Source organism: Oryctolagus cuniculus, chromosome 9 (genome assembly GCF_051225735.1).
Source record: "Oryctolagus cuniculus isolate XC-2025 breed Fujian yellow rabbit chromosome 9, ASM5122573v1, whole genome shotgun sequence".
NCBI classification, from domain to species: Eukaryota; Metazoa; Chordata; class Mammalia; order Lagomorpha; family Leporidae; genus Oryctolagus; species Oryctolagus cuniculus.
The window spans coordinates 21,490,545-21,509,458 of record NC_142875.1 but is presented as its reverse complement, the minus strand read 5'-3'; the positions used below and the strand labels follow the sequence as shown (position 1 = coordinate 21,509,458).

The following is an 18,914-nucleotide window of genomic DNA, read 5'->3' as shown; positions in this document are numbered from 1 at the left end:
CACAACTCCGACACCTTCTCAAATAGTGAAAAGCAAGTCAGAGACCACACAACAAACCCGGCTCCATTATTAATTTCACACTTGGGTAGAACCTCACAGTTAAGTATTTACTGCATGAATTCCAAATACACAGGACTGCTGATTTCAGTGATAACCAAGAAGGAAAGATGAATTTAAAAACAAAAAATCAACACTATAAACTATGATGCTTTCTAAAAATCATTTCTGTGCAAATATGCAATTTATTAGATTTCATCATGGTTTATGTGTACATAATAAAAACTATTCAAAAGGCCAAAGCTTTCTCATATCATCTGATTGAATTAATGTACAAAAAGATTTTTCCAGATATTTCTATAAATAACTATTTCTCTTGCCTGAAATCTGAATTAGGGCAAAAAATATTCACCTCTGTTTCTATCCCTAACTGTCATAATTCTTTTTATAACATGCTGAATTCTTCACTTTGATAATTCAGATTTTTCCCAATTATCAAACTTTCTTAAATAACTTTGTGATCCTTAAAACCTCAGGCAAAGTGTTGAATACCAAGATCGGGAGACTGACACAAAAACAATGGCCTGTATTATGCATAAGTAGCAATACATCTTCTGATGGGACTGTTAAATAATATCAGTTCAGAGTTAATTGCACTGGCTTAGGAAACTTGCAATGAACAGAAGAAAGGAAGAATTACCCATAAAATAACATGTGCTTGCCAAATGATGAGAAACAAATATTTTTCAAAGTGATTTCCAAGTAATTTTAATGTAAGAGTTTCACCTGAATTTTAGTTGCTCTAAACATGAAACATAACATTTTTTACAAATGCATACATATACATACATACAAGTTTTGCCTTTTTTTTTTTATTCCTTCATCATAAGCCCTGAATTTGTTTTCAGATCCATCACTGAGATCCTTTGGTAACGTAAATTTTCTAGTCATCAAGCATGAGTCATTCACTCAGGTCTACCTAGCACTTTAATTTCTTTGTACAAAGAACAAAATATTCTAGTCTGGATCAACGTCCTCTTTTCTAAGCTAGTATGTATATCTGTGCCCCATCCATCAGATAAGTGGATACTGTTAGCCCAGATGTTAACAACAAAAGCAATTACAAAGTGAAAATACTGCTTTAAAATGCTGCACTTTGCTCAGAGCTAATTAGTACTCACTTGATCATTTTTAAAGTTTGTTTCACGGGGCCAGAGCTGTGGTGTAGCAGGTAAAGCCACCGCCTATCGTGCTGGCATCCCACATGGACAACAGAGTCCTGGCTGCTCCTTCTGATACAAATCCCTGCTGATGCATCTGGGAAAGCAGCAGACTGCAATGGAGTTAGGTGTTTAACCCAAACAGGGAAATTATTCAAATCTGATTCATCATCGATAATTTCATTCACATTCTGGGGCCAGCCCTGTGACAAAGAAGGTTAAACCTCCCCCTGTGGGGCCACCATCCCAAATTGGGGGCCAGTTTGAGTACCAGCTGCTCCACTGCCCATCCAGCTCCCTGCTGATGCACTTAGGAAAGCAATAAGCAATGGATGGCCTAAGTACTTGTGCACCTGCACCCAGATGGGAGACCTGGAGGAAGCTCTTGGCTCCTGGCTTCAGATCGGCCCAGTTCCAGCCATTGCAGCCATCTGGGGAATGAACCAGCGGATGGAAGACCTCTCTCTCTGTCTCTACCTCTCTCTGTAACTCTTTCAAATAAATAAAATATATCTTAAAAAATAAAAAAGTATCATTGGAGCCAGCACTGTGGCGCAGCAAGCAGGTTAAGCCACTGCCTATGATGTCAGCAACCCATCTTATATCAGAGTGCTGGTGCAAGTCCCAGCTTCCAATCCAGCTCCATGCTAATATGCCTGGGAAAACAGCAGAAGATGGCCCCAGTGCTTGGGCCCCTACACCCACATAGGAGACCCAGATGGAGCTCCAGCTCCTGACTTCCACCAGGTTCTCTGCTGGTCATTGGGGCCATTGGGGTTATTTGGGGAGTGAACCAGTAGATTGAAGATCTTTATTTTTTTAAGATTTTTTTATTTATTTATTTGAGAGGCAGAGCTACAGACAGAGAGAGGGAAAGACAGAGAGAAAGGTCTTCCATCCACTGGTTCACTCCCCAGATGGCCGCAACGGCTAGAGCTAGGCCACCCCCAAGCCAGGTGCCAGGAGCTTCTTCCGGGTCTGCCACGTGGAGCATCTTCTGCTGCTTTCCCAGGCCATAGCAGAGAGCTGGATTGAAGGAGAAGCCCAAATGTGATGCAGGTGCCGCAGGAGGAGGCTAGCTACTATGCCACAGTGCTGGCCCCAAAGATCTGTCTTTCTGCCTCTCCCTCTCTGTCTCCCTTTCTCTGAAACTCTGCCTTTCAAATTAATACATTTTTTAACTTTTATTTAATGAATATAAATTTCCAAAGTACAGCTTATGGATTACAATGGCTTCCCCCCCATAACGTCCCTCCCACCCGCAACCCTCCCCTTTCCCTCTCCCTCCCCCCTTCCATTCACATCAAGATTCATTTTCAATTCTCTTTATATACAGAAGATCAGTTTAGCATATATTAAGTACAGATTTCAACAGTTTGCTCCCACACAGAAACATAAAGTGAAAAATACTGTTTGAGTACTAGTTATAGCATTAAATCTCAATGTACAGCACATTAAGGACAGAGATCCTACATGAGGAGTAAGTGCACAGTGACTCCTGTTGTTGACTTAACAAATTGACATTCTTGTTTATGGCATCAGTAATCACCCTAGGCTCTTGTCATTAGTTGCCAAGGCTATGGAAGCCTTTTGAGTTCACCAACTCTGATCATATTTAGACAAGTTCATAGTCAGAATGGAAGTTCTCTCCTCCCTTCAGAAAAAGGTACCTCCTTCTTTGATGACCTGTTCTTTTCCCTGGGATCTCACTCATGGAGATCTTTCATTTAGGTGTTTTTTTTGTTTGTTTGTTTGTTTTTGTTTTTGTTTTTTTTGCCAGAGTGTTTGGGCTTTCCATGCCTGGAATACTCTCATGGGCTTTTCAGTCAGATCTGTGTGCCTTAAGGGCTGATTCTGAGGCCAGAGTGCTGTTTAGGACATCTGCCATTCTATGGGTCTGCTGTGTTTCTCACTTCCCGTGTTGGATTGTTCTCTCCTTTTTTTATTCTATCAGCTAGTATTTGCAGACACTAGTCTTGTTTATGTGATCCCTTTGGCTCTTAGTCCAATCATTACGATCAATTGTGAACAGAAATTGATCACTGGGACTAGTGAGATGTCACTGGTATATGCCACCTTGATGGGATTGAATTGGAATCCGCTGGTATGTTTCTAACTCCACCGTTTGAGGTAAGTCAGCTTGAGTATGTCCTGAATTGCACATCTCTTCCCTCTCTTATTCCCACTCTTATATTTAACAGTGATCACTTTTCAGTTAAGTTTCAACACTTGAGAATAACTGTGTATTGATTACAGTATTCAACCAAAAGTATTAAGTAGAACAAACAAAAAAAAAAATACTAAGAGGGATAACGTATTAAGTTGTTCATCAACAGTCAGGGCAAGGGCTGACCAAGTCACCATTTGAAAAGTATAATTGCTTGAGTTCTACAATGGAAAAAAATCAATGTACTGATAGTTTCTGAAATAACTGAACAAATTTACTAGTGGACCCACTTCACACTTGCCCCATATTGCAGGATGTAGACTACACTAAATACCACTCAAAGGAAGTTTGTTTAAGATTCGTGAGCATAGTTCAAGCTGCCGTGATTGCCCTGTTTACGAAAGTGAACTTGGTGAGTAACGCTCCATTACATACCATCTCCCGACTTGTCTCCTCCTCTGTCCTCCCCTCACCCCCTCCGCCATGGTGATGACGGAGGCCACCCTCTAAGGAAGCTACTTTCTTTTGTTTTCTTTTTTTAACATGTATTTATTTTATTTGAAAGTCAGAGTTACACAGACAGTGCAAAGGCATAAAGAGAGAGAGGTCTTCCATCCATTGGTTCACTACCCAGTTGGCCGCAATAGCCAGAGCTGTGCCGATCCAAAGGCAGGAGCCGGGAGCTTCTTCTGGGTCTCTCATTTGGGTGAGGGGCCCAAGGACTTGGGGACCATCTTCTACTGTCTTCCCAGGCCATAGCAGAGAGCTGGGTCAGAAGTGGAGCAGCTGGGTCTCAAACCATTGCCCATATGAGATGCCGGCGCTTCAGGCCAGGGTTTTAATCTGCTGCACCACAGCGCTGGCCTCTGGAAGCTACTTTCACTACAGTTTGCAGCTGCAACATCTTTGATCTCTGTGCCCATGAGGCTTGTGTTCCAAAAACTTTCTTAAGAAATCAATGATGCTAATTTTTTCTAAAGAAATCCCGGGAGGCTGAGTGTTTAAGAAAGGGTTTAGTCTAATCAAGCCATATTTGCAATTAGAGAAGTTTAAACATTTTACAAGAGCTCTCCACTTCCTTACTTCATAGCATAGTTTTAACGTTTGTAGAGAAGATAGTTTGAGAGAGTATTTACATAATAAGAAAAAAAGTATTGTACAATTACATGGGTACCTCAAAAAGTTCATCAAAATGGATTTCAAGGGGCCAGCATTGTATCTTAACAGAGAAAGTAGGGGATGGCACTGTGGCATAGCAGGCAAAGTGGCCGCCTGCAGTGCCAGCATGCTATATGGGTGTCGGTTCAAGCCCTGGCTCCTCCACTTCTGATCCAGCTCCCTGCTAATGTCCCCAGACAAACAGTGGAGGATGGCCCAAGTGCTTGGGCCCCTGCACCCACGTGGGAGACCCTGATGAAGCTCCTGGTTCCTGGCTTAAGTCTGGTTCAGCCCTAGATGCTGTGGTCATTTGGGGAGTGAAACAGCAGATAGAAGATTCTCTCTCTCTCTCTCTCTCTCTCTCTGTGTGTGTGTGTGTGTGTGTGTCTCCTTCTCTCTGTGTAACTCTGAATTTCAAATAAAAAAATAAATCTACATTCAGTGACATTACATTGGTACCTTGAAATTGACCATGGTGGAAGTATTTATACCATGGAAATTGACAAATGCATCAAATCAAGCTGCTGTTTGGGGGGCTAAGGGATAAGCTTTTAATCACTCAGCAACACACTTATTGTATTTGAAGCATAATATATTAGTAAAATACATACTATAAATATATTTTGTCATGTGCCTTTAAGTATTGATCGGAAGAATGAACTTTCAAAATGTTTCCAAAAGGTTATTTCTAAATGTGTTACCCCACTGTACTTAGAATAAGGAAGAGTAATTTGGCAGGCACCATGAGAAATCAATAAAACACCCTGCCTTCCAGTCCAGACTTGACCCATTAAATTACATTCCATGAATTCTTAAAAATAACTGTCAGCATATATTTTCAACCACTAAATGAGAAAGAAAGTGAATTCATGCTTGTATTTTTGTGTGTGTGTAACATTTTTCAAATAGAATTGAGAAAACTTTCCTAAATGTACATAAAATAAAGGAAATAATAGTACCCCTTCTTCTAACTGCATACTCCTATACCAGTCACTTATGTTTCTTAGAAAGACATGATATTTACCTACTCCAGACTTTTGTTGGTCTGACTGGAGTAAGGGGTAGGAATTTTGCCTTACAAAATATAAATTGGCTTGTAAAAGAAAGAATAAGCAGGCATGTGGTTAGTGGTTAAATCACTGCTGGACACCCGCATCCCATATTGGAATCCCTGGTTTGAGTCCTGGCTATTCTGCTTCCAACAGAGCTTCCTACTACTGCACATCCTGGAAGGCAGCAAGGATGGCTTCAGTATTTAAGTCCCTGTCACCCACATGGGAGGCTCAGAAGGAAATCCTGGCTCCTAGATTCAACCTGGCCAGTCTTGGCTGTTGTGAGCATTTGGAAACTGAACAAACCTTGGAAGATCACTCTCTGCCTGCCTCTTTTTCTCTCTCTGTCTCTGTGTCTGTCTCTCTCTGTCTTCCCAAATTAAAAATATACACATTAAAATAGGCAAGCAGAGCTAAGAAGAAAATAAGGAGACAAATGAGCTGGAACAAAGTGTGCTAATGTGGTAGGCTATGGTTTTAAAAGTCAGAGAAAAGAAATTTAAGATGTTGCCAATAGAAGTAAGGATTTAGGGAGAGTCACAAAACATTGTTCAAATTAATATTACTGGACATATTTGATTAGTATGTATCAGGTACTGTTCTTTGTGCTGTACATACTCACACATGAATTAATTTTAATCCTCATGAGAACTCTATAGATAGCAATTCCCCACTTTATACAGCAATTCCCCACTTTATACAGGAGAAAAATTTGGAACACAAAAGGTAAGCACCTTGCTTGCAGTTAATCTATTGAAAAGTGGCAGAGTTGGAATTCATACCCAAGTAGTATGATGCTATAGAAACCACGATGTTATAGAAATACACTGAATAGTCATCGAAAAATATTTACAGAAAACATCAAGACATTATTCTCCACAAAACTTCTGGGTTCAAAATATCTGTTTCTTTTGGTAATTTTAACATATTGGAACGGATCTCAGTGGAGTACAGTTTCACTCGAAGTATACAAGGAAAATTGAAGGAATCTGAAAACTGGTGACATAGTCATTTTGACATTCGATGAAAATTAAAGTGAATTGTGCTAATTCATGTGCTATGGCTAAGAGCTGAAAAGTTAGCAAAATTTCTATTATTGTAACTTTTAGTATACAATTTTACATATCAAAATCTCTACAAGTGGTCTAATACTCTTACTGGTGGGAATTACAAGAGAAAATCCTTGTATGATGAATAAGATTCAAGAAATATTAACTCTTTTTTTTTTTTTTTTTTTTTGACAGGCAGAGTTAGACAGTGAGAGAGAGAGAGGGAAAGAGAAAGGTCTTCCTCCCATTGGTTCACCCCCCAAATGGCCCTATGGCCAGCGTGCTGCGCCGATCCGAAGCCCGGAGCCAGGTGCTTCCTTCTGGTCTCCCATGAGGGTGCAGGGCCCAGGGACCTGGACCATCCTCCACTGCATTCCTGGGCTACAGCAGAGAGCTGGACTGGAAGAGGAGCAACCTGGACAGAATCTGGTGCCCCCAACCAGGACTAGAACCCGGAATGCTGGCGCTGCAGGCGGAGGATTAGCCTAGTGAGCCACGGCGCTGGCCAAGAAATATAAACTCAAAATTTATTTTGCATTAGGTGAGAACTCACTAAAAATAAAGTTAACTTTTCAGGTTTATGCTGTCATTTAGGAAACCATCCATTTAACTTGGTTGTGTTCAAACATCTAGAGCCTTTGCCATATACCCAAAGGTCTATGTCCTGGACATGCTATAATTTAATCACAAGGATGTGCCATTTAAGCATTAGCAGCAGAGTACCTCGATGAGTACAAGCGGGACATGTTATCAGTAAGAAATTTTGATGTTCAAGGGTATTTTTAAAAAATGTTAGCCCTCTTATGTAACAGGACAAAACAATTCTTACATAATCTGGTTAAAACTATAAGAAGATGTATTACAGCCGAATTATTATTAGACAAGTCATCTGAATAGATCAACAGGATGTCCAAGATGGAAACCTCAAATGTCTCCAGGGCTATTTATGCACCTATTTAAAGACTGCCTTGCTATATTGAGTTAACCAACATTTTCTTTGGCTTATTTTCTCATTTCTTTATTATGTTGCAAGAAAGTATATGTTCCCCAAAAAATGACTTTCACACACACAAAAATAGAATTGTAAACCAAAAAGTTGTCTTGAGGTTTTATTTTCAACTCTTCTTGTCAACACTTCTCCTTAACACTGCCTATATTTAGTGAAACTTCCCTTATAAGTACATAATGACCCTTTTAGCTATAACTATCCTTGTTCATATTAGCAACCAAAGTCTGAGGTATTATTCTAAAATACTTTTCATATGCTAACATTGCTTTTTTTATTGACAAAAATTATATATATTTAATATGTACAAAATGTTGTTTTGATATATGGAATGGCTAAATCAAACTAATTAACATAACATCATATACTTAATTTTTTATGAGAACACTTAACATCTACTGTTCTAATGACTTTTAAGGACACTATGCATTGTTATTTACAAGAGTCAACATATTGCATGACAAGTCTTTTGAATTCATTTCTTGTGACTGAAATGTATCCTATGACCAACATCTCCTCAGCTCCCTCTCCCAATCCCTGGTAACCACCATTTTATTCTCTGTTTCCAGATCTTCATTTAATTATTAGCTTTGCACAATGGTTACAATCATTCCAAGAAGCAATTTATTTTTTTAAGATTATTTATTTGAAAGTCAGTTACACAGAGAGAGAAGGAGAGGCAGAGAGAAAGTCTTCCATCTGCTGGTTCACTTCCAAAATGGCTAGAGCTGCGCCGTTCCGAAGCCAGGAGCCAGGAGCTTCCTCCAGGTTTCCCACTTGGGTGCAGGGGCCCAAGGACCTGGGGCATTTCCCACTGCTTTCCCAGGCCACAGCAGAGAGCTGGATAGGAAGTGGAGCAGCCGGGACTCAAACCAGCACTCATATGGGATGCCGGCACAGCAGGCAGTGGCGTTCCCTATGCCACAGTGCTGGCCCCCCAAGAAGCAATGTAAAAGAAGCCATTTCAAAACACATTACTGTAAGTAATTTTAAAATGAAGGCTTTTAAAATTATAAAAACAAAGCATGCTAAGTACAGAAAAGTTAGAACTACATAGTAGTTATTCAAAACATTTGTGGGTCTTAGCCAGTGCCGCGGCTCACTAGGCTAATCCTCTGCCTTGAGGCGTCGGCACACCGGGTTCTAGTCCCGGTCGGGGCGCCGGATTCTGTCCCGGTTGCCCCTCTTCCAGGCCAGCTCTCTGCTGTAGCCCAGGAAGGCAGTGGAGGATGGCCCAAGTGCTTAGGCCCTGCACCCCATGGGAGACCAGGAGAAGTACCTGGCTCCTGCCATCGGATCAGCGAGCTGCGCTGGCCGTGGCGGCCATTGGAGGGTGAACCAACAGCAAAGGAAGACCTTTCTCTCTGTCTCTCTCTCTCACTGTCCACTCTGCCTGCCAAAAAAAAAAAAAAAAAAAAAATTGTGGGTCTTTTATGATTTAAGGAAGTTTATAACACCAAAGAATAAATGTTAATTTTCTGAAAGACACACAAAAAAATCTAAACAATCTAGATATAAGTCCTACATAAAATGGCCACATTAAAATTTTTTCACCCATGATTATAACTTTAGAGGAAAAAAATTTTTTTTCTTTGCAAATTCTCTGACAGTTTTACTGGCCTTACTCTACAACAATGACATCCCCCACCATCCACTGTCTATTACTTTGGTGATTTTCAATAACGTAATTGTACTAGAATTTTGTGTCCCTGTTTCTCAATCTCCCTCATTGGAAGAAAACATATCCTTGGAGAGATGCAGATAGTGACTGATACAGAGCATTCAAGTCAGCCTTAGGGGTTTTTGTTGAGTCCTAGCCAATTAATGAAAGATGAAGGGCTGGAACCAGTAACTCCCATAAACTGTGTCTTCAGCAGCATTTCAAGAAACAGGCTTGGAGGTTCAACATACTAAGTATCACCAAAGGAAAGGTACCCCCTGACATTCTTCACTGCATTTAACCTTCTTAATAACAGTGCCTATAGGTTACGTTAACCTTCATGTTACATATGAAGATACTAAGACACAAATAGCAAGTCAATGGTGGGCAAGGGTTGGAATCAAAGGACCCTGTTTGCTGTTTATTTGATTTATTATGCTTCCTTCCTAAAGACTAGAGCACTGAGTTATTTATAAAGAAGGTTAATGAGGAGCTGGCACTGTGGCACAGCGTGTTAAGCCTCTGCCTGCGGTGCTGTCATCCCATTTGGGCACTGGTTCAAGTCCCGGCCGCTCAATTTCCGATCCAGCTCTCTGCTATGGCCTGGGATAGCAGTGGAAGATGTCCCAAGTCCTTGGGCCCCTGCACCCGCATGGGAGACCCGGAGGAAGCTCTTGGCTACTGGCTTCGGAGCAGCTCAGCTCCGGCCATTGCGGCCTGTTGGGGAGTGGACCAGCAGATGGAGGACCTCTCTCTCTCTCTCTCTCTCTGCCTCTCTTTCTGCCTCTCCTTCTCTCTGTGTGTAACTCTAACTTTCAAATAAATAAATTTTTTAAAAATAAATAAAAAAAATAAAGATGAAATAAGCACGATTACTGCCATGATTGCTTATTCAGAAAACCAGACATTTTCCTATAAATTTCCTTACTTGAAATCACTATTCTATAAGTATTGAGATTATCGTTTATTTACATTAAGAAAAATTAATTGCTTTCCATTTCAATTTATTTTTTCTTCCAGTTAGCCAGCTTTTTCCCTAATTTTATAGGTTCATGCTTCATAGAGGTTATTAACTTTTTTTAAAGTTTAAATTAATGACAAGAATGGAAATGAAAGGATTAAGAGCTTAAACTTCTTCTTTAGATTGACTGAATTCAAGTTAACTTTACCTCAGTTTTCTCTCCCATAAAATGGAAATTGTGGAGACTAAATAAGAAGGTGCAAATAAAATGCTTAGGATACCTGATTAATATTAAAGTATAGCTCTTATGTCAAAATAACATGCAAACGTGAGCCTTTGAATATCATATATAACAAAGCCGCTTCAATTATCAACTCATAGAGTTCTCCAGTGAATACAGTGTTGATTGTCAATCCCCCTAAATTTTCAAATAATAAGGATTTATTAAAAGTGAATTATATTGTATGGGTGCAAATGCTCCTTGCCCTTTGATCCTCAAACCACACTCCAAACCACCAGTGAATCATTTTATTTACTCATTTGGAAGCATCAAACCAGCATAGCACAATCTAACAACATCCCTACTGCTATTTCATAAAAAAATTAACTCATAAGTAGATAACATGGAATCCTGAAAGCATATTATTAAAATCTGAGGCGAATTAGAGACCAGGCCTTTTGCCCCTGAAAAGCCTGGTTTGGGAGAGTTAAACTAAGGATAATACGCTGAGCAGTTAATGCCTAGGCTTCCAAGAGTAAAACCAGAGTCTTTGACTAGTCTGCAACTTCTTGTTCTATTTGTCTAAAAGAGCCCGAGTCTGTCGATGACACGTTATCTCAAAGTTAGAATGAATGTGTGGTGGATTCCACTCATCAGCCTGGAGAGATCCAGGTGGGGGTGTGGATTGCCAACATCGCTCAGTCAGTTTTGATCACTGTGTGATCTGGTGGATTTCTGTTTACAATTTAGATACAGCCACACATCCATTGGTCTGTGGGATTCACCCAAACCTGAGTAAAACTGGATCTGTTCTTAATTAAGCTGTTGGTGACAAAGTCACTTTGGGTGCCTAACGGAATTTCAGAGACCACGGATAGGAGGCTATAATGTTGTATTTGAAAGGGCATTATCAACACCCAGGATTGGGCATAGCCAAGTTTTCACTGCTTTGTGAACAAACAGATGAGGCTAATCTTTGACGCTAGTGACTTAGGCAGAAATACAAATGGAAAGAACTAGATAACTACTGGGTTAGTGTAACAATGTGGTGTCAAAAGGCATGGGAAATCACATAATCAGCTAGTTCCACACACATTTATAGCCACCTTTATGTGTTAGGTCGCTGTTTCCCACTGTTCAATCATCTCTTTAGATCCTTCACAATTCACCATATTTAGGCAGCACCTAGCTGTCACCACCCTTTAAATCAGACTTAATTCACCTTTTTAAAATGCACTTCATTCTCCACAATACCTGCCAGATGATGGCTTTGATGCCCGCTCAGTCCTTTTCAAACTCTGGCATGCCTCGAGTCAGCTGGGAATAAAGAAAAATGAAGGCTGTGATCCCTGCTTCTGCATAGCTTCCCAGCCCCACATGAGACTTGAGAATCGCAGTGAGTAACAAGATACCACATACATACTCTGAAATACGCTTACATACTTAACTAGCAATATTTTTAAATTTGTTTTTACAGGATCAGGCTTTCGGCCTAGTGGGTGAGACACCTGCGTCCCCTATCAGAGTATCTGGGCTCCATACCCACTCTGGATCCCAGTTCCAACTTTCTGATGATGTGGACAATGGGAAGCAGCAGTGACGACTCACACAGCTGAGTCCCTGCCACCTACATGGGAGATCAGTTCAATTTCTTTCTCCTCCCCGACTTTTGTTCCTATTATTATTTTTTTTTTGACAGATAGAGTTAGACAGTGAGAGAGAGAGACAGAAAGGTCTTCCTCCCGTTGGTTAACCCCCAAATTGGCCACTACAGCCGGAGCTATGCCGATCTGAAGCCAGGAGCCAGGTGCCTCCCCCCGTTGCCCCCTACTCCAGTCTCCCATGTGGGTGCAGGCGCCCAAGCACTTGGAGCACCCTCCACTGCCCTCCCGGGCCACAGCAGAGAGCTGGACTGGAAGAGGAGTAGCTGGGACTAGAACCCGGCGCCCACATGGGATGCCAGCACCACAGGCGCCAAGTGAGCCACAGTGCCAGCCTGTTCCTATTATTATAGATAAAAGACAGTTTAGGTGGCAGGAGAGGATGAAGAAGCACTAGCCCCAGCTCTCAGAGGCACAAGACTTCTGTTCATTACTCAGCCTCTCTACCCTCATTAGAGGCAGACAGATGATCCACAAAGTTGCCCATGTTCTAATCCCCCAACCTGCAACAGCCCTTTGAGGTACATAACAAAGCGGAATTAATGATGATGGAATTAATGTGACTAATTGACCTTAAAGTAAAGTGAGGCTCCTGGAACATTCAGGTGGGTTCAATGTAATGACAAATTTCCTTCAAAGCGGAACAGGGAGGAAGGACAGAGCTTAAGAGGGATATGACGTGAGGACTCTGAAACGTGGCTAGAGGAAGGATTCGTGAGCCAAGGACTGCAGGCAGCATGAAGAAACCAAGAATGAATACAAAGTGGATTCTCTCTGAGCGCCTTCAAGAGTAAGGCAGCCCTGCCATCACCTGTATCTTAGCCCAGTGAGACACATGTCAGACTTGGATCTACAGAAACTGGAAGATAAAAAATTTGCACTTTGTTAAGCCAGTAAAGTTGTGGCAAATTGTTATAGCAACCAGAGGAAAGTAATGCATCCTCTCTTAACCCAGAGACCCCTATGTTTTGCCTCCTTTTGTTTCCAGGTTGCTACACTTTCCTGTCTATGTCTCTTAGATTTCCTTCACAATCTCTTTTTGTGGCTTTTCTTTATTATCTCTAAAAACTGGTTCTTTCCCAGGTTGTTCAGTTCCCTTCTCTCACTCCACAGGAATCGCAAATCTGCTGAATATGGCCCTGATTCAGATTTCAGATATGTTTTCTTTGGCCCATGTGGTGGTTTTCCACAATTGAAACTGAAATGCATTTTTGGCAAGACCTGTGTCCTCTAGTTTTTCACAATTCACACTACTCCACACTGTATTTTACCTGGCCCACTTCCATGATTTACATTACTTGCTTTGTCTTCAAAGGTTATAAGTTGAGGATCAGCTAAAATACAAATGTGTAACAAGATGCTAAGATGCTACATTAAAAAGGATTCTTGGGTCACATAGATTAGCAATGCCAAGTTAAAGTTAGGTAGGTTGCTATATATCAGGAATAAACAGCCTTTATTATGCTAATGATCATATCCATATGGATAGAGCATAAACCAGTATACAGCATGTCACTACATACCTCATGCAGCATTTCCAAAATTCATAGCTCCACGGAACCTTAACTAGTAGAGCGTCTTATAGAGTGGGTGTTCCAAGTACATATACTGAGATAGGTTGAACAATACATTCTTTTCATCTGTTCCCATTACTGCAATGGTATTTTTGACTCTGATTTTTCAAAACTATAAATAAAGCAATCACTTATAAAGCATGAACTATGTGTTATATATTGTTCTACGTTTTTTCATACATATAAGCTAATGTAAGGGGGCCAGTGTTGTGGCATAGTGGGTAAAAGCTCCAATTCAGGTCCCAATTGATCCACTTCAGATCCAGCTCTCTGCTAAAGTGCCTAGGAAAGCAGTGGAAGATGGCCCAAGTGAATTGGCCTCTGCATCCACATGGGAGACCCAGAAGAAGCTCCTGGCCCCTGGCTTCAGCCTGGCTCAGCACTGGCTGTTGTGGCCATTTAGGGAGTGAACCAGCAGAAGAAAGATTTCTGTGTGTGTGTGTGTGTGTATCTCCCAGTCCCTGTAACTCTGCCTTTCAAATAAATAAATCTTTCAAAAACAAAATAGGAAGAGAAAGCCACTAAAATACATATATATATATATATATATACACACACACACATAAGCTGATGTGCCACTCTAACATAATCAACACTACTATTATCCTCATTTAAGTGAAGAAACTAAGACCCTGAGAAATTGCTACGTGCCAAGCACCATACAGCTAGAATACTACAAAGCCAGATTTGAACCTAACTTGTCTTGTTCCAGGAGTCTATAGGCTGATCTCAATTCTCTGTAGGCTGGTCTCTATTCTCTGTGAGGGGTCTTCTAAAAGTTCGTGGAAAAGCACATTGTCTTTTACATCCTTTAATCTTAAACTTTTTGAAGGACCCTTGTATCCAACATCACCGTATTCTTGAGCTTGAGAAAGCAATTCCTACCAGAGATCAATGAAAATATAATAAGCAACTCAGAACAGGTTGAATTAACTCTCCTTGGGGATGTTTACTAAGAGGTTGGAAGACTTCTTGTAAGGGAGTTTAATGAGAGGAACAAACATTGAAGACAATAAACCCAACCATAAAGTCCTTTCAAACAGAAGACTATAAAAGTGAGGGTCTGTTCTGGATGTGAAGATAACACAAGCAAAAAGATGCAATGTTGGGGGAATGTAACAGGCTGACTTAGGGAAAAGCCATGGAGAAGAGTAGTTTGAATAACACTGCCAAGAGAGGCTGGAATCAGCCTGTGGTGGTTCGTGAATGTCAACAAAACAGGGGTTTGCTTTAATCATTTAACTGCTGGGATATCCAGAAAAGTTTCTCCCCAGGAAAGTGATAATGTTTTTGCCTTTTCACTTTTTGTATTTTATGTAAAAAGAATTTTTAAGAAATTAACCAGATAAAGTCTTTTATCTACTGAAGGATGACCCAAGTTACTCCTTTTGTGCATTTTCTCTTTCTCCCCCTTCCCACTAGGTGGCACAAGAACTCAAAATCAAAACACCCTAAAAAGCTAATATTCTGACTCTAATGAGGATGACTTGTATCAAGATACTTGATGTAATGTGAACAATTCAAAAAAATTGAACGCCAATTCCAAATCTGATTCTTCATTCACCCTGGGGTGTTTTTTCGGTAGTTAACAATTTTCAGCTTAACCAACTGTAACCTTCTGAGGAAAAACTCCTGGGGACCATGCCAGTTTAGAGAATTGCTGTAGACCAACATAATAATTCATGCATCTTGCAAAAATCACTAATGGCCAGCTGGAAGTTGATACAGTGGCATTTATTCGACCCTTGATGACTTCAATAAGTAGGAACTGTTCTGGTTCATAAGACAGGGAAGATTTTCAGGCAGCTGCTTAAATTACCTCCTTGACACTTCACTCTAGTTAGAATGTGGAAGAGGGTGAAAGTCTGAGCCAACTTATTACTTAATTCTTTATGAAAGAAATATGAGAGTCCAGCATTTAGTCCCCACCTTTCTTTCTAAACATCTTTTCACAGTTTAAACCAGTGAAAGACATTTTGCAGAAGTTCCCTCCCTTACATATTTTTTCATTAAAACTTGCTTTCTGTCACAATTCTGCTGGTATTTTTTTTAAAGAATGAGAAAGAAGCAGACTCTCAATTTGTGGGAAAGTCAGGGTCCTCACAAATCTACATAAAAAGCAATTCCTGACCACTTGTAAATGTGTGCATAAAATGAGCAAGGTACTTATCAATCAAGATTCCTATTTTAAACATCTAAGACTAGTTCCTATGATCCAAAGGCTCCAAAGGCAAATGGTATACACAGGTAAACGGGAACATGGCAATTTTCCCTAAACCCTTCAAACTGAAACCTGAGGAGGAAGCACAAAGTTAGTGAACATGTCACAAAAGGAGTATTGTTTAAAGATAAATAGGCTTTTGTCTAAATACCAGAGTCTCAATTTCCCAGATTCTAGAGAAAAAGAATAAAAAACAATATGTGTGCTACTTTGTTTACTTCAAATTTCCTATGTTTGTATGTTCCTAAACTTTCCTGTTCTAAAATGGGCACCAAACAAGAAATGATAGTATAGATGATATACTTATGGACTTGCATAAATAATTCATAGCCTGGAGTATTTAGTTGGAAATGTTTATTAATTTGTCTGAGTCACCAAAAAGCATTCAAGCCTATCTACAAAATATTGCACTAATTATGAGTGTATATGTTTTGTCGAGATGGAAATTAATATTTGATGAGATTCAGCACTTTGAACAATTGAAATATAGAACAAATCCATTTGGTCAACTCCATGCTTGTTAAAGATAAATTATATTTCACATTCCTTTATGTCATTTAAGAAGAAAAAAGTTGTATAAATTCCATCTCTACTTATGTATGTGGATTTCAGAAGTTTTCTGTACAAAAATAAATTTTCAATTTCATTTTCCATAAATCTTTCAAAGCACTCCTGTACTTGTAGCCAGGAAGCCAGACATCATGTTTAGGGAGGAAAGGTAGCAGGCTAGTTTTGTCTTTGTTTAGGGACCTCTTCCAGGATAGAAAAAAAAAAGCAACCAAAAACACCTCATTATTAAAGTATCTGGTGAACAATTAGAGTTCTTTCAGAGGATTTAAGGAAAAAAGGTCCTTTTAACATAATGCTAAGTTTTGCAATTTATGACTGTGTTCTTCAGTGTGGTGTTTTCCAATACAATTTTATTACAGGCTCTAAATTATACTTTCACAGGAAAGGTCTGTCTTTAAACTTTTAGGTCAGAATTGTTCAGATCTTTTCACACTGAATCAATCAGGTTTAAAGCTGGCAAAATCCTTGGCAGCCTTGTAAATCTTTCAAAAGATGTTATCCAATTACCCTTCATGGGCCACAGGATTCTACAGCGTGACTATTTCCTTCTCTATGAGGAATTAAGTGCTCATGAGAGGTTAGAAACCAATGGAGTTGAAAAGCAAGGTTCTGCATTTTTCCTCCAGTTCACAAGGTATAGATATATCTGCAGCTACTAATATAGCCTGAGATCTGCCACAGACATTCTGACCTAAATAGTGGCCCTGGCACCATTAAAGATTTAATTGTTTTAAATAAGAAAAAAATTTAAATGACATCAGACTGCTTCCTTTTACAAAATCTTATTTTGGACTTGTTTTTAGAGTTTAGCATAAAGATATAATACAAGCAAAAAGCGAAAGAGGTCACTGTTATTTTTGCAAGAAAATTTTTATGTCCAGTCAATAAATACACATGGGTTTGAAAAAGAAAATAACAAAGAAGATAAATGTACTTCTTTGGTCTGGGTTTTGATTTTCTAAAAAGTGCAATTGTTTTCCATTTAAAAAACACATATTAATCTCTGTTAGTTCTTCCTCTTCTAGTTTGCCAATAAAGAAAACTAAAAGGCTAAGGAGACATTCGATTTATATAAAAGCCTATTTCATGCCACTTGGTTTTGAGGGAAAAAATAATCACGGGTAGATTCATTTGGAAATAATCTTTCAAGGAACACTGTGAGCATGTGGATAGATTCCTTCACAGAAGTTAGAAAGGCAAAGCTCTCCTTTGTGATGTAAAAAGTAGAGTGGGGGTTATGGGATTCCCATTGCACCTTTAACCTCAAGGCCTCTTGAGTCATTCACTTGTCATGACCTTTGCCCTTTGGCAAATCATGACCCTATCTGTTTCTCCTGATTTTTACTACCTACAACAAAAGGTCTTTTCCCCTCTGGAACACATAAGCAGAAGTCATATAAATGTTTGGAAATAGTTTGTCAGCCAACCATCAGGCAAAGAGAGAGTAAGTATAAAAAAATATTACAAAGCATGAAGGAAAGTGCTCTAACATTTAAAGTTTCCTCCAGTAGAATAGACTGATTTTGGAGACTACCGTGTGAACACATAGCCACATGTGTCCTCTTTTAAAATTTTTGCTTTCTTTGATTTTAAAAGTGTTGTAGCAAGCGGTAGGAAGGCTAGTGCATGTATAAATTGCACTTTCAGTATTTTGCATTCTAGTCATTAAAAATTGCAGACATCACTTCACAGCTGTGTGTTCATCTACACCTCCTTTTAAGCACTATCTAGATTGCTTCCATCTCCAAAGAAATGCAATTCCTCTTATCAGGACTGTGAGTGAAAGGTGAATATGTGTAAACATCAGGAGTAAAATATAGTCTTGAAGCCAACTCAAGAACACATGAGGAAGTGAGGCCATTCACAGTTGTTAAAATGTACACAGAAATCTGAGGCACTGAATATCCAGGTATTTTATGTATATATAAAATTCCTCATGCCAAATCTAACTTACTGCTTATGATAATAACACTTGTTAAGAATCCAATACACACTGCTGATTAAAAATGAGGTTTCACAAATTTTTCTTTCTCATACTATTCTGTTTGCTTCCTTGTGTAAGTCAGTAAATAGGAAAGATGCTTGAAGATAAGTTAATAAATGTGTCTAGAAGGTTCAACACAGCTAAGAATGGTACTTTTTCTCCAAGATGAATAGAACCCCTTGAATTCTGATACCCTGGCAATTGTCTACTTACTGAATACTTTTATGGCTATTTATTGGCAAGCAAGAGATTCTTTCTTTTTCCTTCCATATCACAGAAGTATTTTTACAGTTACCTTGGGCACATTTGTATTTTTAGATATTTCTACAGGCTTTTTAGCATTCATACACAGCCCACCTTTTTCTGACAGGTTTTTGTTTCAAAAGAGGAATCTGATACTTTGAAAATACAGTG

The 18,914-nt window shown here is 39.5% G+C and overlaps 1 long non-coding RNA gene across 2 annotated transcripts in view; it reads right to left on the bottom strand.

Moving 5' to 3' along the window:
* Positions 1–18,914, bottom strand: part of LOC149124524 (uncharacterized) — a 282,718-nt gene that overhangs the window by 56,027 nt on the left and 207,777 nt on the right. For both annotated transcript variants that reach the window (XR_016212770.1, XR_016212771.1), the window contains exon 3: positions 11,745–11,807. This is a non-coding gene — a long non-coding RNA (uncharacterized LOC149124524). The remainder of the gene's footprint in view (positions 1–11,744; positions 11,808–18,914) is intronic.